The following is a 27900-nucleotide window of genomic DNA, read 5'->3' as shown; positions in this document are numbered from 1 at the left end:
GATCGTACCCATATTTCCGATTTACTTCTTATATCTATTTGAATTAGGCACTACCCGCAAAGTTCATTAGCACGCATATATTATACACCTACATACACACATGTCTGGTTGGCAAATAACTAAAAAAAACTAAAAGAAAATAATTCTCTGCGACCCAATTCATAAGAACTCATTTCGTTGTGGTATTGATGAATTGATATGTGATGATGACGTCATGCAGGTTGAAGAGTGCACAAAATTCACAAAAAATTGTAAAGTTTCACCTCCTATAACTTTGTTAATAATAATTGGATTTTCTTCAAACTTGACCAAATTGTGTATTATATTCTTCATTACACGCATGCCAAATTTTGTACTTCTGGGATGAACATAAGGGGGGTGCCGGGTAAATTTCTAAAATGTGGAAATATACTATTATTAACTTTATTTATGCAGATGTCGGAACCGGATATATTTTGAGGCCTAGATTTCGTAGAGATGCACCACTGTGATTTTTTTCAGATTTTTCGGTTGGATAGGTTCTGAGAACGAGACCTGTTACACTTTTTGTGGGTCATATTTTGAGCCCTCACTCCCCTGTGTTTCACCCAACATCAAATATTGAACCAGTTTCGAAAAGTACTAATTGAGACCTTTCATTTGATACCCCACATGGCTACATTCTGTGAAAAAAAAATTTGCACCCTCCATTCACATGTATGGGGAGCCCCCCCTTAAACTTAACACAAGATGGCGCCACTTACTGCATGTAAAGGGATCACCAGATTACATACTCTCACCTATTTTCGTAACAATCGATCCAGCCGTTTCCGAATAAATCGGGTGTGACAGACAGACAGACAGACAGACAGACAGACGGACAGACGGACAGACAGACACCGTCTCGATTCTAATAAGGTTTTGTTTCACACAAAACCTTAAAAAGGAAACTAGCGATAGTGATATACGTGGTGCAGTGCGAGTTTGTCTGCCCGTCGATCACGAAGACTCAGGTTCGAGCCCGAGCAGGGACGGCGCATTTTTTATCAACATTTTAAATCTTGAATTTTGTTCGTATAGTCCTGCGTATAACTTATTGATACTCATTTACCAGAATTCCATTTCCACCCTGGGTTTGAATCCCACTGAAAGCGAAATTTAAATTTTCTATTCGTCAAGAATTACAGCTTATTATCTTCACAAACACTATGGAATGCAGTGCTACGGTTGGTAACTTGCTTGATTTGTTTTGATTAGTAGATTATTTGAAAAAAATGGAAGGTAAATGTAATCAACCCGGAGAAGAGACATCCGCCCGGACGTTGGATGGTAACACAACATCCAGCCTGGTCCCCACTAGTAAGAGCGTCGGCGAGAAGACGCCACTGGATATTGGAGACGACCCATTTAAGAGGAGCAGTAGAGTCATGCGATCCCCGACAGCAAAGCCCGATAATGCTCACAAAATTAGCCAGCGCGCCTCGATTAAGGATGCGAGTAGTGAGCCGGAGGCGATAACTAAACTAGGGACAATGATAAAAAACCTCATGGAGTATGTAAACGCTCGACATAATGTCCATCACGCGATTAAAGACCAAGTGCGTGCTATTAGAGCTGCGTATCTTGAAGTACGAGAAGAACTAAAACAAAGCAGTGAAGGGAAGAAACAGGGAGAAACTGCTGCACTGCAGTCAACGCCTAGAGTGCTGCTTCCATCTAGGGGCAGCCCCTTCACTATTAAGGAAACTCCGGAGCTCCGTAAAAGACCGAGAGAGTCTAATGGGGAACCGGAATCACCTCGACGTAGCCAAAAACGCAAAATGGAGAAAATGCCTCCACGGCAAATTCGCGAAAGACTACCAGAGCCTACGGCGAAAGACGGTAACTCCAATCAAGGTTCCACTTGGACTAAGGTGGAAAAGAAGAAAAAGCTGCAGAAGAGAAGCAGGCCCGATGCGCTAATAATAACAAAAACAAGTGAGCTTACGTACGCTGATATTCTGCGCAAGGTCAAAACAGACACCTCGTTAATGGAGCTAGGTGAAAGTGTGAACCGCATAAGGCGAACACAGAATTCAAACCAGGCGAAAACAAATCAGAAGACTTGCAGAAAAAAATCGAGTCGTCACTGGGTGAGGCAGCAGAAGTGAAGCTCAGTCAAAATCGTGTGGTTATTGAATGTAAAGACTTGGACGAGATCACAACGAAGGAAGAAATTTGCCAAGCGCTACGATCCCAGTTAGGAATACAGTCGGTCCAGGAGCGAGATATTCTACGGCTGAGGAAGGCATATGGCGGCACACAAACTGCGTCCATAAGCCTAACACTAGAAGCGGCCAAAAGAGCTATCACAGCCAGTAAAGTTCGGATTGGCTGGGTCGTCTGCCGACTACGAGAGCAGATAACTCTAAAAAGATGCTTCAGGTGTTTGGAATTTGGGCACGTGGCGAAGAAATGTACTAGCGTTCACGATAGGTCCGACCTGTGTCGTAAATGCGGAAATAAAGGCCACATTGCAAAAGCCTGCGAAGAAAAACCCAATTGTCTGTTCTGCAGGCAAATAAACGACATTGACAGCTCCCATGTCACAGGCAGCAGCACATGTCCGGTGTATAGGAAGGCGATCAATACTATGCGCAAATGAGGTTCCTACAGCTAAACCTGAACCATTGCCAAGCGGCTCAGGACCTGCTCTCCCAGACGATATTCGAAAACAAAATCGACGTTGCTATTATCTGCGAGCAGTACAAAAACCTAGACAGTGGAGTATGGGTCGCGGATAAGAGCGGAAAGGCAGCGATATGGACATGCGGAAATCGGGCCATAGAAGGAACCACCAAGATCCTCGAGAATGGCTTCACTAGAGCAAAAATAGGCGGAATATCAATTTACAGCTGTTATGCGGCTCCAAGCCTTACGACAGAGGAGTTCCATTCTTTGGTGGAGAGGCTAGCAACAGACGCACAAAACCATAGTCCTAAGATAGTGGCTGGAGATTTCAACGCATGGGCTGACGAATGGGGCAGCCGAGAAACGAACGCAAGAGGACGAATATTACTCGAAGCTCTTTCTCGTCTGAATCTTGTAGTGGCTAACACTGGATGCGTGAACACTTTTCGTAAGAGAGAAATGGGGTCCGTGATAGATGTCACTTTTGTTAGCGATGTTTTAGCTAAGGATCTGCAGTGGTATGTCAGTGACGAATATACACATAGCGACCACCAGGCCATCATTTTTGAAATCAGACATGGAAAACGATTGAAATGGTCTCGGACGAGAGCTGAAAGGTGGGCAGCTAATAGGTTTGACGAGGAGATTTTCGGAGAGGTTCTGCAGCAAAATACAGCGCTTGAAGGAAGCGCAGAAAATAAAGCTCTGCAGATTGGCGAGAAGTTGCGACGAGCATGTGACGCATCCATGCCAAGGTATGTTGTATCACAGAAGCGAGCTCCGAACTTTTGGTGGAATTCTGAAATCGGAGAATACCGCAAGGCCTGCCTCAAGGCCAGAAGGCGCAGTCAGCGAAATAGAAACCGATCTGGATACGAGCAATTACATGAAGAATATAAAAACGCTAAGAAGAAACTACATGTGGCCATCATGAAAAGTAAAAGCGAACACTTTAAGCGACTGTGTAATGAAGCTGATACGAACCCCTGGGGTGGCGCCTATAAAACCGTAATATCGAAACTTAAAGGCAAACGCTCCCCACCGATCTCTTCCCCTACTCTGCTTGATGAAATAGTGACGGATCTTTTCCCGCAGAATGTGAGTACCGCTGACCTTCCCACTGTCGAGATAGACACCGCCGAAGTTCCAATGGTAAGCGAAAAGGAAGTCCTCGAAGCTGCGGATAAAATTGTTGGAAACAAAGCACCTGGCTTGGATAGCGTCCCCAATAAAGCTCTGAAGGCAGCAGTAAAAATAGCTCCAAATATGTTTGCCGAGGCGTTCACCACATGCCTTAAAGAAGGAGTATTTCCTACACAATGGAAGAAGCAGAAATTAATTCTAGTCCCCAAGCCAAACAAACCTTTGGGTGAAGCTTCGTCCTACAGGCCGATATGCCTTCTTAATAATACTGGCAAACTATTCGAACGAGTAATCTATAACAGATTAATTCGAATTGCCGAAAAGGATGGCGGTCTCTCCGAAAATCAGTTCGGTTTTCGAAAGGGGAGGTCTACAACCGATGCACTTGTCCTAGTAGCTAACACAGCTAAGACCGCACTTGACGAGGGCAAATGTTGTGCAGTGATTACACTTGATGTGAAGAATGCCTTCAATTCCGCTAGATGGAGCAAGATACTTGAGTCCCTAATGAACTTAGGCGTGGTGAAGTACCTGGTGCGTATTGTTGCCGACTTCCTAATCGATAGGACTCTGTGCTGCGAGTCAGATGAAGGAATGAATTCCTACCAAACGACATGCGGAGTTCCACAAGGGTCTGTTCTAGGGCCACTCTTGTGGATTATTATGTATAACGGGGTACTGACCCTAGACCTTCCTACTGGTGTGGCTTCCATTGGTTTCGCGGACGATATTGGTGTGACGGTTGTTGCACGCCTTCCCGAGGAAGCCGAGCTCTATGCAAATGAAGCAGTCTATGAGATTAAATCCTGGTTAAAGAATGCTGGTCTACAGCTCGCAGAGCATAAGACGGAAGTAGTACTTATTACCAAGCGGAGAAAGTGCACTTCCATGAAGATCAAAGTTGGAACGCAAACAATTTATTCCAAGCCTGCACTTAAGTACTTAGGTGTAATGATTGACCAGAGGTTGAATTTCAGATTGCATGTGGAGGGTGCAGCAACCAAGGCATATAACATCGGAGCGCTGGTTGCGAGAATGCTACCAAATATAGGTGGCCCAAGGCCGAGCCGTCGACTCCTTATTTCAAGGGTGGTCAGTTCGATCCTACTGTATGCAGCCCCAGTATGGGCAGATGCACTGGAAAATACAATAAATAAGAAAAAGATTGGAGCTGCGTATCGCATAAGTGTACTCCGAACATGTTGCGCTTACAGAACAATTTCTAATGAAGCAGCTTGCGTGATAGCAGGAATGATCCCGATTGAGATTCTGGCGAAAGAAACACAACGACTTTACGATCGAACGTACCTCACCGGAGAATCTCCTGCCCGTCGGCGACAGTTCGCACGAGGTGAAACTGTCGCGGAATGGCAAGAGAAGTGGGACGAGTCAGAAAAAGGCCGTTGGACTCACAAAATCATATGGGATATCCGGAAATGGATCGAACGACCTCACGGCGAAGTAGGTTTCGACCTAACTCAATTCTTGAGCGGACACGGAGGCTATCGAGCATATCTGTACCGATTTGGGCGCGATGATTCGCCATATTGCCCACAGTGTGCAAACATTCCAGAGGACGCAGAACACGTCTTTTTTCACTGCCCCAGATTCGAAACCCAAAGGGCTACATTAGAAGCTACAACCGGGGAGCACTTTACACCCGAAAATATCATGGAGCTTATGGTGAAAGCCAAGGGGATATGGACCGAAGTTGAAAAAGTGATTACAGCCATCGGAAAGAAGCTTAGGCGGGAGGAAGTCATCCGAAAGAATGAACGCGAGAGGAACACGAATGTTGACATGAGCGCAGAATAAATTCTGATCCAGCCCCGCGACGTAATACCAAATGGGAGTCCCGCGGGGAGAGTGGAAGGAGAAGGAGGTGGTTTTAGTGGGTAAGAGTCCCACATAACCGTGTGGCAGGAGCCTGCGGTAGCTTTTGAAGCTTTCCACCTTCCATCGGAAAAAAAAAAAAAAAAAAAAAAAAAAAAAAAGACAGACAGTAAACCGATTTTAATAAGGTTTTGTGTTTACACAAAACCTTAAAAAGATAGTAGTTCCTCAGTCGAGGTGTTGGTATTGGCTGTAAAACTTCTTGTTTTCGAAGGGAAAAGGGCCAACTTTGGCTTGCCGATTATCTACAGATGGTAGCTAACCACGTTAGCGTCGGATATAGGATACTCAGATGTGATATAGATACACCAACCTGAATTTTTCCAGATTTTTACGTTGGGAGTTTTCGAAAATGATCGCCCTCTCACTTTAAATCTGCACACGTTTATCCCTCACTACCCTAGTTTACATTTTCACTTTGTCCCTCACACGAGTAGGAGAAAAACGTTTAAACCCCTTCTCCTTTGCATACATGTAGCCCCCCTTTAACCCCCCTAGACGCTTCAGGTAAAAAAGGTTTCGAGTTTCCTTATATGAGGAACGATGAGTGCATGGCCATTCCGTGTGCACTCAGTTAAATATTCGACTGAACCTTATCTTTTAAAGATCCGTTTACACAAATAATTTGACCTGGAAAGCACTGTACTGATAATAGTCAACCCTATATGCTTCACACTAGGAGTTCAATATTATTAGCAAATATGAGGAAGTTAACCTATAACAGATAAGGGCTGGGGGAGAGGTAAATTCTTCATGAATGGAATTTTAATATTTCACTCAAATGTCAATTATTCTCGGTAACTATCACGTTAGCATCTTATGTGCATGGCTTAAGATGAACTAAATTCACGTGAAATAAATAAGTTTGAACTGCTATAACTTTGACATTAATAGTCGGATTTCCATAAAGCTTGGCATGCGGATGCGCGATATTGACCTCTATGATGCAAAGTTTAGTACTCCTAGGGTGAATTTAAGGAAGTTTCTCAGTCAATTTCTAAAAGTTGTTAATAGCCGTTTTGGAGAAAAGTGCGTGTGACAAATAGACAGCGAATCGATTTGAATAATTTAAAAAGCAATGCTCGAAAATTTTTTCTTGGTAATCAAAATTACATTTCAACTTTTATTAGAAAATAAATTCACAAAGATGCGGTTGAACTAATGCATTCATTCCTTTGTTCCTTTATTATCCTAGTAAAATCATTGATAATATCGACAATTCCAGTAAAATTTAATTTCTATCACGGCAGATATCGATATTTTTCAAACATATGATTCAATTGCGAAAGACTACCATACAGGGGACATATGAGTGTGCCCCGGAAAAAAAGAGGAAAATGAACTTTCTGCGGGGCTAGCATCAATATAATCGTTTCAACTGCAAGGACGTGCCTAGGATTAAGCAGTCATTCTGGACTCTTTGTTTTCATAATTGAGAAAATAAAAAGTCCTGAAGTGAACTAAGATCTTAAATGGTTTGCAAACGATTTTAGTCCATATAAAGCACAATGTAAGCTACATAACTACGATTTTTATTGAGTATCTTTGAAGTAGGGAGAGAAATGTTCAAAGTGAAGTGGAATTGCGAATTTAAATATTAAGCGCCTTCAATTCGACATGTGAAAGGAAAGTTGCAACAATTTAATGTAGTAAATTAATTGAATTTGTATCCATTTAGTTTAGTATTCTGAATCGAATTTTGTTAAAAAAAGGTTGAATGTGTTCTTGAGAAGACATTCAAATTTTTTATACAATAGATAGTGCCAGAAGAACACATGCCTAGAGTGGTGTGAAGTATTTTCGCATCACTTAACTATAACTGAAGTGGAGATAGTCACATCAGTGTTACTTCCAAAAATTCTGACCATATGGCTAAATCAAACGAATCACAAAAAAAATCTGTCTTGCTTCCGGAATATCCAAATCCAAGCAAAAACATTTCGTGCAATAAACTAACAGCAATTCGTCATAGCGGCTCTGGTATAAAAATCTCCACTGATTTGGAAAAAAATTGTTTTGATAAAACAAAACGAACACAGAAACGAGCTCGTCAGTTTACTCCTCGAAGCTAGTCCGGCAAAAATGAGTATCATTCAAACCAAAATGGAAATATGTCCCGATTCGAAAGCGTTTTCATTAATCAAAAACGCAACGAAATACTGAAATGTTGTTCAAATCAACGTCCGGTTATAAACAGCAGAAATGGTTAGTGCTGGCTGTATATGTGTGTTAGTACAAATAACTGAGTTCAGTATTCCTTTAGCAACCCAGAGATATCAGGACATACGAGAAGTGGAATGGCCCTTAGCGGTCAGTGGCCAGAAGGCAGGTAGCGAATGGCGTTCATTGTGGTCACTGAAGCGATAATGACATATCGAATACGGATCAGCTTCAAATCACACCACATCCATTCGGCCAAATGAAGCATCCCCAGAAGAAACCTCCATACAAGTGTACGGTTTACTAACTGGTAGACAGGTTGACAACGTAAATGTAAACAGAACAGAGGAGAAGTCAATTCAGAATGATGATACTAGTCGTTGGCTAAAACCAAATGCCCAGAAATAAGTGGTTACACGCGGGTCGAGGAACTTTAAAACCGAAAGTAGAAGTGATCATATTAAGGGAATTCACCCCTATCCAAACCGATAACCTCTCTACTTGTCCCTTTGTATTACATCAAATGAATCAAATCAATTTTAATATCCTTGTCGGGTGCATGTTGCATTGACTGTTAAACCTTTTCCGCGTCTGTAGGGTGTATGCACATAGGATGGATGGATTTACATAGGTACGCCTGGATATCCGGAAAATGGAGAGCACTTGGATCAACAAATTGTTCCCAATTTCCCACCTCCAAACGTATGCAGATGCCACCCCGTTGCGCGCAATCAATTGGAGGTTGCCTAGAACTAATGATGTCTCGACTATCAAAGTGTCACGTCACACAGCGATGAATGAAAACACAAAAACACTAGCCAACGGGCTCCACTCAGCATGAAATTAATTACGTTGACCACATTTGTAGCTTTGCGAGTTGTCTTCAAATTTCATCTTCTCCACATATCATGGTCGCCATCATGGTTGACATTTGGCTTTTTTTTGGTTCTCATCCGGGAGTGCGTTTTTATTGATGTTCCATCTTGTTGAAATGCTATGTTTAGCAATAAAGCTATCAGCGTGAAGGCTACACTCTCGAATTCCATGGATTTTGGGGCTCAGTTCCATAGATACTTTGTAGAATTCCCCATGTAAGAATTCAGGGGAGTCCAGCATGTGATATTAAATTTATGGCTTATCGTGCTTTTTTGGAAGCCAGGCAAATGACGTTTTACTGGTTTGATTTATTCATTGGGAGTAATTTCCTGAAAATTAGTTTACAGCTTACCAAATCATATGCAAAGTGGGAAACGAGCTTGGAATTTGGCTTGTAACAGCAAATTGTCGGTTAATGAGGTGCGAAAAATAAATGAAAATGAAAACTTGGGGATATGAAAATTTGATGTCGGAAAATTTCTTATGGCATAATTTGAAGTTGCAGTGGCGTAGACTATCATTTCATCAAGTGAGGTAATAAATCTAAATTACACTGAAATATCTATTTATAACTCGTTACCTTTATCTTTTGTTTTGTTTTAAACTTTAGTTCAATCTTACCAAACTAATGTGAGTTAGGGACTATTTATAATTTTAGAGGAAAGGTGTAGTAAGAGCTTTCAGATCAAGAAGTCAATATTTTATGTGTATGTGATAATTTAGGTTTGGACTACGGAGACCAATATTAAAGGCAATCAATCTTTCCTTTCTGGTCCACGGACCCCTCGTTAGGGCTTAGCACGCAAACTTTAAAAAAATGTAAAGCGATGACGGCTTTACGGTTTCTTACCAGGGCAGAGGCAAATCGTCAGACGCTGCCTCACCTCTGCCCTGGAACCAGCGTGACCGAAACGGCACGCAGATGTTGAGTGCCCCTTTATATAATTCGCAGAACACAACATGATTACGAATAACATTGAGCGCAAATCCGTCTTATTGACCAGAGCTTGGCCAGAGCTGAAAATATTTTTTTTGAGAATTGTAGGGTCCTAAGTCCACATGAACTTAATGCTGGACCCGACGAAATTGGGAGCAACTCTCTCCCTCTTTTTTGGTCCATGAACCCCTCGTTTAGGGCTTAGCACCCAAACTTTCTAAAAATTAAGCGATTTCTTACCTTTTTCAAGGATTGCGGGGTCCTAAGTCCGCATCCACTTGATCTCGGACCGGACCAACTGGGGAGCAACTTACTCCTTCTGAGTGAAATTATGCGGTGTTTCCAACGATTAATTATTTGAAATAATAAAAACTTGTTGTTTCTTTTTCGTTGGTGTGAATATTTATTCTTGCAAAAACCGATATTTCGGGAATCACTTGTTCCCTTCATCAGTGCTAACAAGTTTGCTCATATGTAGGCCGACTCTTTGCAAGAATAAATACTCACACTAACGAAAAAGAAACAACAAGTTTTTATTATTTCAACTTAATTCTTGTTTTTTTTGGACCCCGGACCCTCTCGTTACTTATAGTGAGCAAGATTAATCACTGAACACCGCAAAGCAGATACGTGAAATGCTTATATTTTTGGAACGAATCAATGAATTGAGTATAGGAACAAATCGCGCAATAAAACAGGATTGAAATCTCCATATCTAAAAAGGGTTCGCTCTCAAAATATATATGTATATACGTTTAGAACCAAAAATTGTAGTTCGGAGAAAGCTACCCCTTGTCTATTCTAGGTTGGGCTACAAGTATTAGACGAGAAATTAGTCTCTTAGAAATGGTACCCAACCAGAAGTCTGACTTCAACAAATTGTTGAGGCTGAAGAAAATAATTGCGAGGAACAACCAGAATATCCGATTTTTAAAGAAATGCATCAAATCCCGCGTAATACCGAGGTCCAATCGTATTAAGCTGAAATCGGGTCGCGTTAATAGCAAATTAGTTGAAGTTAGAGCTGCAACACGTCACCGTGACTCTTAATTTTCCGTGTGCTAAACAGAATAGTGTCGCGTTAAGGGCGTACAGCACTCACCTCAAGATGGCAAAAGAGGCAGCTGAATCGGGTCTGCAACTAACCGCGAAACTACACCGGGCTTTTGAGTGTGAAATTGTAAACAGACGCCGCGTTCTAAATAAAAAATTGTCCATCCTAAAAAACGAATCGAGTCTGCAGGTTAATGGTAATAGCGTCGCACATATTGATAACTACGGCTATTTAACTGACTGATAACGAAATGAAGTTGTTAAATAACGGTCTTACTTTCGCGGTATCATCACCTAAGGTTGTCGATGAAATCGTGGTTAACATCGTGGCAGATATGAAATTCTTGGATAACGACACTAAGGATGAAATTCATTCGGGTATAAGTAAGATCATTCCGAATAACGTGCCACTAAAAATGTGTAAACGCTATTTAAAAACAACACGGGAACTTCGTGATAAATCGCTATATTTTTTCAAGGCGGACAAGGGGAACAACGTTGTCGTTATGGACAAAGATAAGTGTGAACACGCTGCTTTTTCGAGAACCGGAGAACGGGATCTTCTTCGAAATGCGAAACAATCTGCTTCCAAAATCTATCAAAAGAGTTGATCGAGCATTGAAGGAAGCTAGTGCTGTATTCCCGACTCCCGACTGCCTAATCCTCCGCTTAAAAGAATCAGATGTCAATCGAAAACGCACAAGAAGGGGATGAGGTGGGAGAAATCAATGCCGACTCGTAAGCACCGACGTACAACATCGCCAGGTGGTTGATCAATGAGTGCCAGGCCCTTGGGAAGACGAAAGGTAAGTATTCAGTTGCTAACTCCCATGAACTAATACGGAAGCTGCAACGTATTGACAGGATGGGTGAGGACGAGGGGATGGTATCGTTCGATGTGAAGGCATTGTTTCCTAACGGGCCAGTGAAAGAGTCAATTTTCGGACTCGAGAGGTGGTTGAACCAGTTAGGATCTGGCCCGGAATGGAGAAGAGTTCGAATCTATGCAAACCTTGCCAGGCTTTGCATGAACGAAAACTATTTTCGTTTCGGGATAGATTCTACAAAATTAGTTCGGGAGTAGCGACGGGAAACCCCCTCTCGTCGTTAATCACTGACAGGTTCATGTCCTCACTCTTCCTAGATCTGAATATTATCAACTCTTGCGGGAAGCTTAAGTTCGAGATATTCTGTCAACCTACAGGAGCGCAGAGAACGATACCAGCAACTTTATATCATGCATTTTCCCAAAAAGTGGCTGCCTATAATTGCATGATTCACCCACTGATCACATACCCGCTTTCGGAATACGGCTTCAATAAGGAACAACAGCATATGATTGGCACTGCTATTAGGAATGGGCATAATCCTCAGAATAATGATCGTAAGGAAAATCAAGCAACACAATAGCGATGCCCTTGCAACACTATTCTCGGAGCATAAGAAGGCCACCACGAGGCGGATAAGTACCCCGTATTCCTACCTATTTAACAACAGCATGAATTGGATAAAAAAGTTTCAACGGGAAGTCGTAGGTTCAAGTCCATCGTCCACCTTGTGGAATTTACTGGGAAGCCTTAAAGATCCTTTGCAGCGGAATGGGATGAACACTCATTAGGCTACAAATTGCAAATGGTGAGATAAGCGCATCATAATTGGCTACTGAATTGCGTGATAGAACAGCAGTATAAAGAGCGGTATAAAGGACGGGGACACCATGGGAATTGCAGAAAAAAAAACCATTAGTTCCGTCGTGAAAACTGAGTGAACATTTGTATGTAGCTCGTAATGTTTATGGATTTAATATTCGCTTTAGTGTGATACTGACATTCAAAGTCTTAGATTACAAGAAAATTTACACAAAATATATAATTTGACCTGTTATAACTTTGCTAGTTGACTAAAATGCAGTTTGTCACTTCCAAAAACGAATATGGCCCGAATTCGACTAGCCGAAATGGTCTGACATGCGACATACTTACTTGTACATAATTACAACTGAAGAGGACCCTTAATCGGCAAATTATAACTGAATTAGAGCGTAATTAGGCAAATGTTCTCTACTGTCGAAATAAGGGAGGCCTTTAGAGCGCTAAATTTAAACCTCAAATATATGACCGCTGACAGTTCGCCAGAAAGTATGGTAGTTGCCGGTGATTAAGTCGATGTATTGTGCAAATTTTACAAAAAATATGCCAGGCAGGTAGTAAACTGATTTTAATAAAGCTTTTACGTCAAAAAGTAAAGCAAGGCTTACGAAAAAGTCTGGCCTAAAAGACCAAGCCTTCTGACGTTATGTCATATTTGCAAATGAATCCAAGCATAATTACTTTATGGCAATGATGAAAGTCCAAGTATGGTCAAATGTAGACCTCGAATGGAGAAACCCGGTTTTCTCAGTCAAACACGGTGGCAGAAGGGTCAAAGTGTGGGCTTCTTTCCCGAGGAGTGGCACAGAATCCTTAGTGTTTATTGAAAGGATTACCAATGAAAAAATGTACGTCGACGTTTTGAAGAACAATTTACGTCGTAGTGCGGCGAAATTAGAAATCCTGGAGTTATTTTTCTTTCACCAGGACATCTACCTGCCCTTACTTGCGAATGGCTACTCTTCAAGTGCCCTTGAGACAATATCAAAAAAAGAATTTTGTTGGCATACTAACACGGTACCGATAGTTGATTAGGAAGCGAAAGTAGCAAAGGATCGATCGATTAAGAAAGGTTGACAAATTACCTATGTCATGCAGTAGAATCCACTGGCACGGAATGGCCGGCGAGTGGTTCATTCCAGAGTTTAATAGTGTAGAATAGAGCAAGCTTTTAGGGTAATCATGGGGCTGTAGAATATTGCCGGAGACTAACCAAAATGCCACACTATGCACAACATAAGAGTTTTATGGCAACCATATACAACCGACTGGGAGCAATTCATCGTAATGCTTCCTTTTTTTTGTTTATGTATCTTTTCTGAGGTTTTGGTGATCTATATTCCTCTCTCCTCTCCTCTGTTCTCTCCCCTCTCTCCCCGGTGTTATGGCACCGGTGCAATAGATCATCAGGCATAATGTTGTTTGTAAGGCTATCCATCAAAACCGTGCATACAAGCATGGGCTGATCACGGGAACATGTCCGGTTTACCGATATGAGCCGCAAGCAGTACTTGATAGTTCTCTTTACAGCATGTATTGGGACCGGCAAGTTCTAACTGATCGCCATTTTCCACACAACAAGCCTGACGAACTGTTCCTCATAACATCGCAACATCGAACGGAAATACGTGGAAAAGAAGGTGAACTATGAGCCACTGGCTCGGGAGATCAAAGAAATTTGGCATTTCGAGCGGGTGGTTGAAGTTCCCATAATATTGTCAGCTACAGTTATTGTACTTAAATCCCTCACGGCTACTTTGATATCCTGGGACTTTCGCACAGTCTGGTTCAAACCATGCAGAAGTACACTATTCTGCATACGTGCTCGATGTTGCGGGGAGTTCTCGACGGATTCTTCGATTGACCTACCATCGGCCGAGATTGTGACAACTCGGAAATAATATACAATTTGTAAATTTACTGAAAACTTGTCCTACTTAGATCCGTCCTAAATAAATAAATTTGAAGAGTTTGGTGAAAATTCCACCACTTTTAACAAAGTTAAAGTTATAGCAAAGTTAAAAGTAGGGCGAAATTGACCAGTATCACATTGAAGTGGCTAGTCGGGCATATTTAATGTATATGCACTACAAGCCGCGTATGTACAAATATTCTCACATAGGGAATTCACAACATTTGATATATTTATCTAAAGTCCTTAACTTCCTGTTTTCAACTTGTTTTGCTTATGAATAAGATCGTCAGATAATGTCACAAAATGACTTGAGATATGATACGAAAGAGGGATAAGCTAAGCACTTGTATTTTTTTCTGTTTGATTTTCTCCCTTGAGTTTTTCTAAGTATCGTCTTTGTATCTTTGGATGCTTGAAAATTCCATCACTATCTTTACTATAATAATTTATATCTTTGCGACGAATTGCAGATTAACAATCTGAGACAGACTCGATTGACAAAGTCGATATTTAAGCTTTAAGTTCAAACGTTTTCTCTGTAACACTATCTTATTGCAATAGCTATCATGAAAATCACCAAAAAGTAAGATAAACTTGAGTAAGAATTTTGAATCTATAATATTCAACCCTTTTTCTGCAAGAGAAATACTTTCAAAACACTTCAAAATTCCAAAGTTTCTTTGATATTATAGCAGTTCAAATTTTAACAGTCGAGTTCAGTTTCAAAGATACGAAAGTACCAAAGTTGGTTAGAAAGAAGTTTTGCGTTCTTTCTTTGAAAAAAATAGAGGAGCGATAAAAAAGATACTTGTGAATTGATTTCGTACATAATTATGTAGATATGGAACGCATATTGATTGCCAAAGAGTTTACTTGCATACAATCGTCCATTTGTGAGTGCATTTTGGGTAATCTAAGCATATGGTACTAACGAACTTCGCTCTAAAAATTTATCTGTTGACATTCACGGAAAAGGTTAATTGCTTAGATTTCTTTGTAATTTCACGTAAAGTACTCTTGCATTCAAACAGATCGAATAACTGGGACTTACTTCATAGCCTATGATTCGGACTATAATATGATAGAAACTTTGATTGCATGTGACATGTTCAGTTTACCGCATAGTAAGGTGTAGCTGACTCTAGTCCAGATTGGAGGTAGTATGGCCAAAACCTCAATGTACATAAGTCTTGATATCTGACACTTATGCCTGTATATGCAAGTTACAAATACGGTCTGTACCAATTATTTCAGATACCTCCGCCACTGTTCACATGCAACTTTAATGTCCGCGCCATCAACTGAAAAAAATTAAAAGCGAACACACACCATCCAAATGGTATTGACTTTGAATGATGTCAGAGGAGATTTTTGTGAACGGCGACCATAAATTGGGATTAATCCATCAACAAGTACAGAACGCAGGGATTAACATCCAAATGAAATGTGAAGTTTTCAGAAAATATACTGAATTTTTTTCTCTGTTGGATATTCGATTATGGTCCCCCCTTGAAACTGAAAGCTGGGAGCTGAGCACACATTACATTCAGTGGATTAGTTGGGGGCTGCCAAGTCATTCTTCGAATTATTGAATTATGACTCGGCTCACTGGTCACAGAGCAATTTTGCTTCTAGTATGAATCCTGGTTACAAGAACTCGGACCAGAAAAGATTATATTTGGAGATAGATTTTTTTCTCAAGATTTATCGTAGTGACTACTGTGGAAAACTGGATGGGAAAGATGATGAAGAATGTGTCATTAGATGGGGTATTTTGAGGTTCGTGATTCTTAGAAGATTTACTAATGTCATATTATGGTCGCTATAAATAAGAGGATCAAGTATTCAAAGATGAGAGGTGGTCAGTTCTATCTCCTTTTCTGGGCTGATTTAAGCCGGTGTTTATGTGCTATTGAAATGATATGGGATTTCAATGCAAATGCAGTTAATGGAAATTATGTATGGCGGACAAGAATGGAATTATGGCATGATTTCGACATTTCGTCGTTAGTTATCATATTATGGAACAGTCACTTATGACCCTCGCAGTTTTTGTAGTGTGAATAATATGCATGAATTAAACATATTTCGGTCAGATCGATAATTTTCAGTAGAAACCGTTATGCATATCTCAAAGCTGGCATATTCTCCTAAATCCATTTATAAATTTATTCGTAGTGTTTGTAATTTTAACCATGATAGAATGGCTGGTATTTGATTTCAGATTTTGCTTTATCACACCAAGTTCAGTCAGAATATAAGGCACCACACCGTTGTCCTGATAAATACGAAATATTACTGCAACTTGTTACGTCGTTATGGCTGCGACCTCCTTCTCATCTCTATACCGCTTGTGTTGCAACATTGTCGTGCAGAACGCAACGCTTCTCCCATAAACCTGTCTCTATACTCCGATTGCAATACCGCACGATATCCACAATATATTGACTGCTATTAATCTCAGAAACTGTGCGAGTCTAGAACGTGTTGTATTCTGCGTTGATACTAACTCAAAGGTTGGTGGTGAATTTGATATTGCGTTTTGCCTTATCTCGTAGTTATTCTTCACCTTTCCATGAGTATTCCTGCACTTTTTGTTGTACTCCTCGATTCAATCCACAATGTAGGTATCACCTCCTGGATGATATCCTAACTTAGCAACAGACGTTCAACTGCTTCTAAAATATCCAATAACATAGTAACAGAAATTATAATATATATCTTTTTTCGTTGAAAAATAATCATGTTCGCGAAAAAAAATCGTAAGCCACAAAGCTTTATTCTGAAAAATACTGAAACTGTAGCTTAATCTCGCAATACAGCTGTATCTTTATGATGCAGTAATTTAATAAGCATCGTGGAAAAGGACTCTTCGAGCTTATCAAGTTTATGTGTAAAAGCAATAAGGGAAAGTATGTTATTGTATGTATAGGATATTTCCACAATAGTAAATATTGACTCTTCTGTGCCAATATGGTTACAACAGCATATCTAATATATAGGGTTGGGGAAAAAGAAATGTCGTATTTTGTCAATAGATAGCGACACTTAAACATATCCTGTGTTGTACATACTTATCGCATCGGGTCATGATGCACGGCGATTTGAAGACGACAATCTGTGCTACAAGTCTTTGTCAGAGTTGTCATCGTACGTTTCACCAAGCAAGAAATTTTACGTGTTTACTACTTCAGAGGTAAAAATACAATGAAGGCGGCCGAAAAAATTTGTTAAGTTTATGGACTCGATACTGTAACGATTCGCACAGCAGGGCGTTGGTTCGATCGATTTCGTTCTGGTGTAGTGGATGTCGAAGATACACCCCGTACTGGTAGGCCAATCGCCGTAGAAACCGATAAAATCGTAGAAATCATCCAAGTAGACCGTCATGTGAGTATTCGCTCGATTGGCCAGGAATTGGGTATAAACCATACAACCGTTTGGAAGAAGAAGAAAACCGTTTCAGAAGATTGCATTCCAAAAAGCTGTATGTTTGGGTGGTACACGAACTGACGCAAAAAATCTCTTGGACCGAATCAAGGCCTGCGATACACTGCTGAAACGGAACGAATTCGACCCATTTTTGAAGTGAATGGTGCCTGGTGATGAAAAGTGGATCACGTACGACAACCTCAAGTGAAAAAGATCGTGGTCGAAGCGCGATGAGCCGGCCCAAACCGTCAAGCCCGGATTGGCGGCCAGGAAGGTTTTGCTGTGTGTTTGGTGGGATTGGAAGGGAACCATCCACTATGAGCTGCTCTACTATGGTCAGGCCCTCAATTCGGTCCTCTACTGTGAGCAACTCGACCGTTTGAAGCAGGCGATTCACCAGAAGCGGCCAGAACTGGTCAATAGGAGTGGTGTTGTGTCCCACCAGGACAACGCTCAGCCTCACACAATTTTGATGACCCGCCAGAAGCTACGGGACCTCGGATGGGATGTCCTATCGCATCCACTGTATAGTCCGGACCTGGCACCAATGGTCTTGGTGCTACTAAGTTGGTCTCAAAAGAGGCTTGCGAAAACCGGCTGTCTGAGTTTTTTTCAAAGAGGGAGGGGGGTTTTATAAGGGGGGATAATGAAGTCGGATAATTATAAGTATGTTAAACAAAGCGTCAAATTTCAATTACAAATACGACATTTCTTTTTCCCGACCCAATATTTCTTATTCAAGAGTACATAGATGTTTCTCATATTTACCTGTTACGAAAATTTTTCGTTTAGGTTCAATCCTTAAATTAGTTCATCTGAAAGATAAGAAATATGTAAATGTAACAAAAACCGGATTTTGAAACTATTATTCTATGAAAATAAGCCAGAACATATATACTATATAACACATGAATTTATGCTCATATAAGCATAATATAAAAAGTTTTGTGTAAAACAAAACCTTATTAAAATCGATTCAATGTCTGACTGTCTGTCCGTCTGTCTGTCACACTCACTTTTCTCCAAAACGGCTAAACCGATCCGAACGAAATTTGGTGGACAGATGGGAACTACAAAATCTCACGCTTGCATCGAGTGGTATAAATTTAGGCGGAGTTTAAAGGGGGGCTCCCAATACATGCAAAGGAGGGATTCAAAAAAATTTTTCACCGGATATAGCCGTGTATGGTATCAAATTATCAAATGAATGGTCTCGGTCAGTACTTTCCGCAACTGATATTACTTTTGTTGTGAATTGCGAAGTGTGCGAGAGAGGAGTCAAAATGTACGCACTTAAAGTGAGACTGGATTCATTTTCGGAAATTACCTAACCTAACAATCGGAAAAAATCTGGATGGCGAAATCTAGGTCTCAAAATGTGTCCCATTCTGACATCTGCTCAAATAAACTTACTAATAGTATATTGCCAATTTTTAGAAATTTACTGAAAAGCCCCCTTAAATTCATCCTAAGACTTTCAAATTTATCATAGATCAGCAAAGAGGACAACATTTCGAATACACGTGCCAAATTTCGTGGAAATCCGGCAATTAATGCCAAAGTTATAGCAGTTCAAACTTAGCAATTTCTTAACTGCTCCCAAAGCCATGCAAATAAGATGCTGACGTCATAATTAACGGGAATAATTGACATCTATGTCAAATATTAAAGTCGCATTTATGAAGAATCTACTTCTCTCCTCTTTGCACCAACGTAGAAGACAGTCTCGTGCATATACATGCCAAGTTTCATGAAAATCCGGCAAACCAAAACTATGTCTGTCTATCTGTCCGTCTGTATGTCTGTCTGTCACACGCACTTTTCTCAGAAACGGCTATACCGATTGACACGAAATTTTGTGAGAAGGTGGGGACTGTGACGCCCAGACATGCAGTCAGTGATATCCTTTTACGTTGTGATTAAGGGGTGGGAGGAGGGGGGGTCCCAATACATACAAAGGGGGGGTGTAACATTTTTTTCACCGAATATTGTCAAGTGGGGTATTAAATGAAAGTTCTCGATTAGTACTTTTCGAAGCCGGTCTTAGTTTTTGAGGGGGGGCGGGGAGTGGGAGGGGTGGGAAATTATGATTTCTTTAACGGACCCATTCTCAGAAACCACCCAACCGAAAAATCTGAAAAAAATCATGAAGCTGTGTCTATATAGTGTCCAGGCCTCAAAATACTCTCCATATTGATATCGGTTCTAATTAAGTTAATAATAGTATATTTCAATATTTTTTGGGAAAATTGAGTAAAAACCCCCTTAAGTTTATCCCAGTGCTATAAAAGTTTGTGGTAGTATAGAATATAATATGAAGCATGCTATCCCCAAGTTTGATCAATATCATACTATTACTAACAAGGTTACATTAGCTCAAAATTGACTTTTCTGTGTAAATTTCCTGCAACTAATATCATTATAACACTAAAGACATACTAAGTGCATATACATAACAGAGTGCTTACAAATGGGATAGTCCTGCACTCAAATATACTCACAGAAGAAGCAAACAAAACCTTTCATACCTGAAGCGCCGAGCTTCTTCGCATTTGCTAATAATATTAAACTCAGAGTGTTAAGCGTATGAGGTTGACTATTATCAATACAGAACTTTCCATCAAATGATTTATTTAAATCGCTTTCTACAAACTAAAGGGCAATGGAATTTTTAACTCATGGAGTTGGACATAGTGACATGGAGCTTTCTTTTTCCTTTTCTTCAGCCTTTGTCCCATTCAAAAGCGGAGTCGGCTCGTCGTGATCGGTTTCGTCATTTTATTTTATCAAACGCCTTATGTGGATGCAATAGCGAGGCTTTTAAATCCCCATCCAGCGTATCAATCCACGGTTGTTTCGGCCGGCCTTTTGGTCGCTTACCGTTGACAATGTTCAGACCAATATTGGCAAGCGAATTCTCTTTAGCGCGAATTACGTGACCATACCATCGAAAACGCCTCACATGCAGTTTTTCCACGATCGGGGTAACCCCACATCGATCGTGGATATCCTCATTTTGGACGTGATCAAAACGTGTCACGCTACCAGCGCAATGCAACATCTTCGTCTCCATTCCCGAAAGACGCTTTTCATTGTTTTTTATAGTCGCCCAACACTTAGAACTGTAGAGAGCGGCAGATGGACGATATTGGGGTAAATTTCAGATTTGAGAAGTTTGCTGATACGTCGATAACAAAGAACACCAGTTGTGGAATGCCACTTCATCCAGGTTAACGCGTGAAGCAATTTCAAAACGCAGTTCTCCATTGGCTGATAACATTGACCCGAGATATTTAATTCGCTCAGTTCTGGGCAGGTTATTGAAGCTGACAGCACTGAGCAATTTAAATATCTCGAGTGAATGCTGTCAGCCAATGGAAAACTGCGTTATGCTTCTCACATAGGGAAACACAAAACCTTTTATACCTGAAGCGTCAAGCTTTGGCTTTCCTGACTTGTTTTTGTTTTGTTTTTGATACCAGGTTTTTCTTATTTTGCATAAATTCTCCACACGGCTTAAGGAGGTCCTTTCGTGTGTCGCATCCGAGGAATCGATTTTTTTTTACATCAATTGTGTCTTGATATATCGGCAACGTGATTTTTTGAAATTCGGAATCGCTTGGAAATTACAGTGTTAAACAGGTAAAATGTAACTTGCCAGGTTTATGTCGATCGCCGTAATAAAGTATGCATTTATTGGACCAAATGACATTCGAGTGGCTTCGCTAAAAGGACACGAATTGAAATCAAGGCTCTACATGTGTTTCTTGAAGAAACCTAAGGTTTATGAACTAGGTATAACAGATTAATGATTAGTTAAGAGTTTATGGCTAAAAATCACATTCTACTTTTTAAATGCGTTTTTATCGAAACTGCATATTGAAAATCTGCTGTTTGTGGACTGTGATTAAGTCCGCATGTTAAAATGCCGTCGACTTTTTTCTTCAAAATGAACGCAGCGCCATCTAGTGTGACAACATAAAAACACTTTTAGGAGGATGACGTATAAGTTGCTCTGTATTTCAATAATGAACTACGTTATCGGGCTGCAAAAATTATTATGCCTGGTCAAGATATCAATAAATATTTTATATGGCGAAAAATCCGTATTAGTGTCTTTATCTAATTCTTCACAAAAAAAATTAAAAAAAAAAAACCCTACACACGGGATAGCCCTCTTAAAGGGAGACCCCAAAACATTCTGCGATGTTTTTAAGTTTGCTCATCTTTCATTTTGTTCGACAATGGACAAAATAAATACAATAGGTACCAATTATAGGGATTATTTGCATTTACACTATCCTTTTATAATTTGGTGGAAAAGTGGGAACTGTGAACGCTCACGCTCCCGCATACAGTGAGTTATATCCTAGCGTTCAATTGAAGGGGATGTCCCCATACATGCAAAAGGAGGGAGTAAATTTGTTTCAGCAAATATAGTCATGTGGGGTATCAAATGAAAGGTATCGGTTAGAGCTTTCTGAAGCTGGTGTTAGTTTTAACGTTTTCTGAAAAGGCGGGGAGTACAAGGGGTCGAAAGTGATCATTTATTTAACTGGCCATTCTCAGAAACTGCCGAACTGAAAAAAACTCGAAAAAATCAAGAGGCTACTATATAGTGGCTAGGCTCCGAAGTACTAATAATAGTATATTACTGTAATTTTCAGTAATTGGCTGTAAAACCCCCCTTAAGTTCATTCTAGCAACAATGTGGGCCATAATATAGGGCTTGATCCTAACAAGTTTGGTGAAAATCGCAAAATTACTAACAAAGTTATAATAGATCAAAGTTGACACGTCTTTGGAAATTCTAGATTCTGAATGTCAATATCACCTGAAAATGGATATTCTCACATAATATATGCGTATATTACGTGTTACGTACTAATGGCTCAAATTCACACTCAAATGTCTTTATAAAAGAAATACACAACACCTTTCATCTCTGAAACGTATAGCTTCGGCTTTCCCGACTCATTTTTCCCTTACTCTATATCAGTGTTAGAAGTGGTGGAATTCCTAATCAACTTCAAGGGCATTGTGTTCGGCAACAGTGTTCATGTTGTTGGCAACAGAGTAGTCAACAAAGTCTTGGAGGGTCCGTTGGAACATGGCCATGACAGAGATAAAGAAACTTTTAGAACGGTTTAGTGCTTGTTGGGTCCGCATTTCTCGTAGTTGTAGAAAATGTGAATCGTTTCATGCATACAAATCTATGTACTTAAATGCCATGATCTCTGCTTCAAGAATAGAAGGAATGGCTACCTAATGTCTGTATATTTCAAATAGACATAATGTATACCTGTGTACGCTTGCATTCCAGTAATCTCGCGGAACATGAAGAAGGAAAATACACTCCCATGAACAGAAAAACCTATCGGCGAATGAATCCAACTTCCTTTCTACAAAAAGGATTGGAAAATTTGTTTGCGGAGATACGTATATTTTCAAAAGGTCATCCAAATGCAAGCAGATCGTCCATTAAAAAGTCAATTTAGGTAACTTTTAAGTATTTAACATTACTTATATTTATTATAATATTTAAGTTAACATTTATTATTAAATTAGTTATACATGTTATTTGACCTAATCTTAGTCGGCGGACTCAACTTCCGTTTTCCTATTTTTAATTCAAAAGACTTCAGTATTTATTCATATATTCGAACTTAATATTACAAAACAGAGACATTTACGAAAAACATAATTACTGCATTAGATTAATTTTTTGTGTCTACTACGTTTTAGACAACAACTCATGGCACACTTTTCTGCGATCTTCCACTCCCGTGGCGTGCTACGCAAAGTGGATAGATCCGCGCCATCTATTCGCTCGCACTCGCAACATTCGAAATAAATTTCGAATGCTGCGAATCCTGCCGCGCCACATCACTCCGCCCCCAGATGAAACCTAGGGGTTTCGGCGACTGATCCCCGAACTTCGTTCGCCGTTAATCCACAAAGCGGACACGACGTTGCTTCGGGGCGCACGCGGGTTTCAGCCTGGACAAAGAGACCGCCTTTTTGTGACCACCGATCTCGAGCTGGAAGAAATGTTCTCCCCGCTCGAGAACGCGGTACGGGCCTTCATATGGAGGCTGCAGCGGCTTCCGGACGGCATCCGTCCTGATCAGCACGTGCGTGCAAGTGTCTAGCTCCTTGGGCGAACTGGCAGGTATGGACGAGTGTCGAGTGGGTGGTGGCGCCTTGATGCGTCGGAGATTGTCCCTCAGCAGACGCACCAACCCCGACTCCGTGAGACCCGATCTCTTGTCGAAGACCGGATCGCTTGGGAGTCTTGGGTTCTCCCCGTAAACCAGCTCCGCGGGGCTGGCAGCAAATTCCTCTCGGCGGGTTGTACGAAGGCCGAGTAGGACGAGAGGCAAGACTTGCGTCCAGGACGGGTCGTCGCGTGCCATAATGGCGGCTTTCAGCGTCCGGTGCCAACGTTCCAGCATCCCATTGGATTGTGGGTGGTATGCCGTAGTCCGCTGGCGTTTAAAACCAAGGAGTTTGCCTAACTCGAAGAAAAGGGTGGACTCAAATTGCATTCCCTGGTCAGTGATGACCACTGCAGGGACGCCAAAGCGAGGTATCCACTCTCGACAGAGGGCTTCAGCACATGATTGCGCCGTAATGTCTTTCAGAGGTATTGCCTCAGGCCACCGCGTGAACCTGTCGATGATTGTGAGGCAATACTTATAACCATGCGAGTCTCGCAAAGGCCCTATTATGTCGAGGTGTATGGTGTGGAAACGCTTGGTAGTGCGGGGGAATAAGCCCACTTCTTTCCTTACATGCCTGGAGACTTTACACTTTTGGCATGCGATGCACTCTCTGGCCCAGGAATTGATATCCTTGTTCATGGAGGGCCAGAAGTATTTTCCGGTGACTAACCGGTTTGTTGTCCTGATGCCGGGGTGCGCCAAGTCGTGAACTGCGTGGAACACTTCCTTGCGAAATGTGGCCGGAATGTATGGCCGAGGTCCCTTTTCCGAGTCTTCGCAGCAGAGCGAGAGGTTTGAGCCGAAGATGGGCAACTCCCGAAATTTGTATTTGGGGTTGGACTTGAGGCTCTGAAGTGCTGCGTCATCCACTTGCGCCTTGGCAATAGCCGAGAAATCGAGTGAGGCGGGGATGTTAACTTCGGAGACACGAGACAAAGCGTCAGCAACAATGTTGTCCTTCCCGGACACGTGCTGGATGTCTGACGTGAACTGGCTTATGAAGCTCAGGTGTCGAAGCTGACGAGGGGACGCTTTGTCGGGCTTCTGTTTCAAAGCGAACGTGAGAGGCTTATGGTCCGTGAACACTGTGAACGGCCGGCCTTCTAGGGAGAAACGGAAGTATTTGATGGACAGGTATGCGGCGAGCAGTTCGCGATCGTAGGTGCTGTAGTTCCGTTGAGCGGGATTCAACTGCTTCGAGAAGAAGCTCAACGGCTGGCAAACTTGGTCCACCTTTTGGTGAAGGGCAGCACCTACTGCGATGTCAGAGGCATCAACAAAAACGGCTAGGGGTGCATCTTGCAGAGGAAATGCCAAGAGTGTAGCGTCGGCCAGTTGTTGACGGGATTTGTCAAACGCGCAGATAGCCTCTTCAGACCACACGATCTCTCGTGTGTCCTTAGTTTTGGGGCCAGACAAGTACGCGTTCAAAATGGACTGGAGATGGGCGGCCTTGGGCAGGAAACGACGGTAGAAGTTTAGCATGCCCAAGAACCTCCTCAACTCCCTCACTGTCTTTGGACGCGGGAAGCTTGTTATCGCTTGCACCTTGTCTGGGTCGGGCTGTATTCCTTCAGGGGAAATGAAATGGCCGAGGAATCTCACCTGTTGTTGAAGGAATTTGCATTTCTCAACGTTTAGGACTAAACCGGCCTCAAGGAGACGTTGAAAAATGCACTCGAGATGGGCTAAGTGCTCAGACTCAGTGGAAGAAGCGACCAAAACATCATCCAAATATACGAAACAGAATTCGAGGTTTCGCAGGACTGAGTGAATGAACCTTTGAAAGGTTTGCGCCGCATTGCACAATCCGAAAGTCATCCGGGTGAACTCGAAGAGTCCAAAGGGTGTGCATATTGCCGTCTTTGGAATGTCTTCAGGAGCTACTGGGATTTGGTGATAAGCCTTGGTTAAGTCCAAGGTCGAAAAGATGCGGCAATTCGCGAGGTGATGCGCAAAGTCGTGGATGAGTGGAATTGGATATCGGTCAGGAACAGTCTGTGCATTTAGCCTTCTGTAATCCCCACATGGGCGCCATTCGCCGTTTGGCTTAGGGACCATATGCAGTGGGGAAGACCAACAGCTGTTTGAGGGCCTGCAGATACCCTGTTGAACGAGTTGTTCAAACTCTTTCCGTGCAATTGCCAGTTTCTGAGATGGTAGAGGACGCACCTTCGAGAAGATCGGGGAACCAGTAGTGATAATGTGGTGCTGCACATTGTGCTTCACTGGTTTGGAGAGACCACAGTTAGTAGTAATCTGGCTGAACTTTTGGAGAAGTGCCCGAACACGAGAGTCGGTAATGTCTTCTAAAAGAACGGAAAGATTATTGCCTGGGTGAGATACCATATGTCCCGACGAATTAAGGTTGGTCGTGGAATCTATAAGAGACTTGTTTTGCAAGTCCACCAGCAATCCATAGTGACACAGGAAGTCTGCGCCTAGTATGGGGAAGCTGACATCCGCCAGGATGAAACGCCACGAAAACGTCCTACGCAAGCCAAGACTCACGTCCACTTGCCTATACCCGTACGTGTTTATGTGGGAGGAATTTGCTGCCGCAAGTTTGAGCGGTTGAGGGAAAAGTTGATGTTGCCGAGGTACGGGAAGAACCGAAACCTCCGCACCAGTATCGATGAGGTAGCTGCGCCCGCTGAGGGGGTCGAAAATAGTTAGGCGACGTGGCGCTGCGTTCTGGGTGGCCGCCGCCAAGACCCCCCGCGGACCTAGTTTTTTGCGGTAGGAGAGAATCTACACGGTAGCGTACATCTTGTCGCTTTATCCCCGAATCTGCGGTGGTACCAGCAAATCCCTTGGTCCGTGGACTGTCTTGACGACCTGCTACCTGATCGCCCTTTTCGGGTGGCAGACCGTGAGCGTGCTCGCGATCTGGCGCCCGAACGCTGAGCGTCCAACGTCGCCCGCATCTCGGCCATACTGGCTGTTAAAGCAGCAATCTCGCGCCTCAATTCACCCACCTCATCCGACGGTGGTTGAACGGCCGCCAAGGTTGGGCGTACGTACACCTCCTGGACCTGGTCGGCCGTCGCTGCCAGTTCCTCCAAGGAACCGGAGACGCAAGCGAGGATCGCCTGGGTGCCCTCCGGGAGCCGACGCAGCCAGAGCGACTTGATGAGGTCGTCGCCGATCTTGCTCCCACCCAATTGCCTCATTTCACGAAGCAATTGGCTGGGAGTTCGATCACCCAACGTTAAACCCGCCAGCAAGTGGTCTAATTTTGCCGACTCGCTTGCCGACAGGCGCCTGATCAACTCGCTCTTGAGCTGTGTGTACGATGCCGACTTCACTACGTCGGACACCAGAAGTATGGACTCTTCGTCCAGGCCGACCACCGCGTAGTTGAAGCGGGTCGCGTCCGATGTGATGCCGGACATTTGGAATTGTGCTTCCAAATGCACGAACCACAGCTCGGGGTTCCGCCGCCAAAACGGAGGAACGCGTACGGCGAGGGCGGTCACTTGCGGGTCCGATGGGCCTGCCGCGTCCTTATTGTCAAAAGACATTTTTCTTACAGAGAAGTACGAGATTGAGATGTAAACGCGGTGAGTTTATACTGAAACGCGTTGAACTTTACACCGACACGGCAGGCCGCAACCACAAATGCACGCACGAAACGAGAAAAAAAAAATGATGAGCGAAGCGGACGCTCTCCAGCGCAGACCGAAAACACCACCAATGAAAATGGTGAACTCGCGATGCTAAACACCTCTTCGCCATCTCTTGCAGCGATTTCAATCTTTTATTACTATTTTTTTTAAAACTTCTAATGTATTGAACAATAATAAATTACAATAATGCTTCGCTGCTGCGGCCTCTTTGGTGAAGACGGCGTTGATGTGAAGGCGGCGGCGGTGGTGGCGGCTTCTGCTGCAGCGATGGTGGCGGGGTCTTCGGTGTCTGCCTGATAGCGGTGATGCTGGTGTCGGTCAGCTGCGCTGATCTTGACGG

At 42.3% G+C, this 27900-nt stretch overlaps 1 protein-coding gene across 1 annotated transcript in view; it reads right to left on the bottom strand.

The window, feature by feature from the left end:
• Positions 1-27900, bottom strand: part of LOC119656538 — a 460384-nt gene that overhangs the window by 389131 nt on the left and 43353 nt on the right. Inside the window, exon 3 of the mRNA XM_038062884.1 lies at positions 18476-18522. The gene's annotated coding sequence lies outside the window, so the exon portion shown is untranslated. The remainder of the gene's footprint in view (positions 1-18475; positions 18523-27900) is intronic.

This window comes from Hermetia illucens, chromosome 5, assembly GCF_905115235.1.
Source record: "Hermetia illucens chromosome 5, iHerIll2.2.curated.20191125, whole genome shotgun sequence".
NCBI lineage: Eukaryota > Metazoa > Arthropoda > Insecta > Diptera > Stratiomyidae > Hermetia > Hermetia illucens.
Note: the sequence above shows the minus strand (reverse complement) of the source record. Positions and strands in the feature narration are given on the sequence as shown.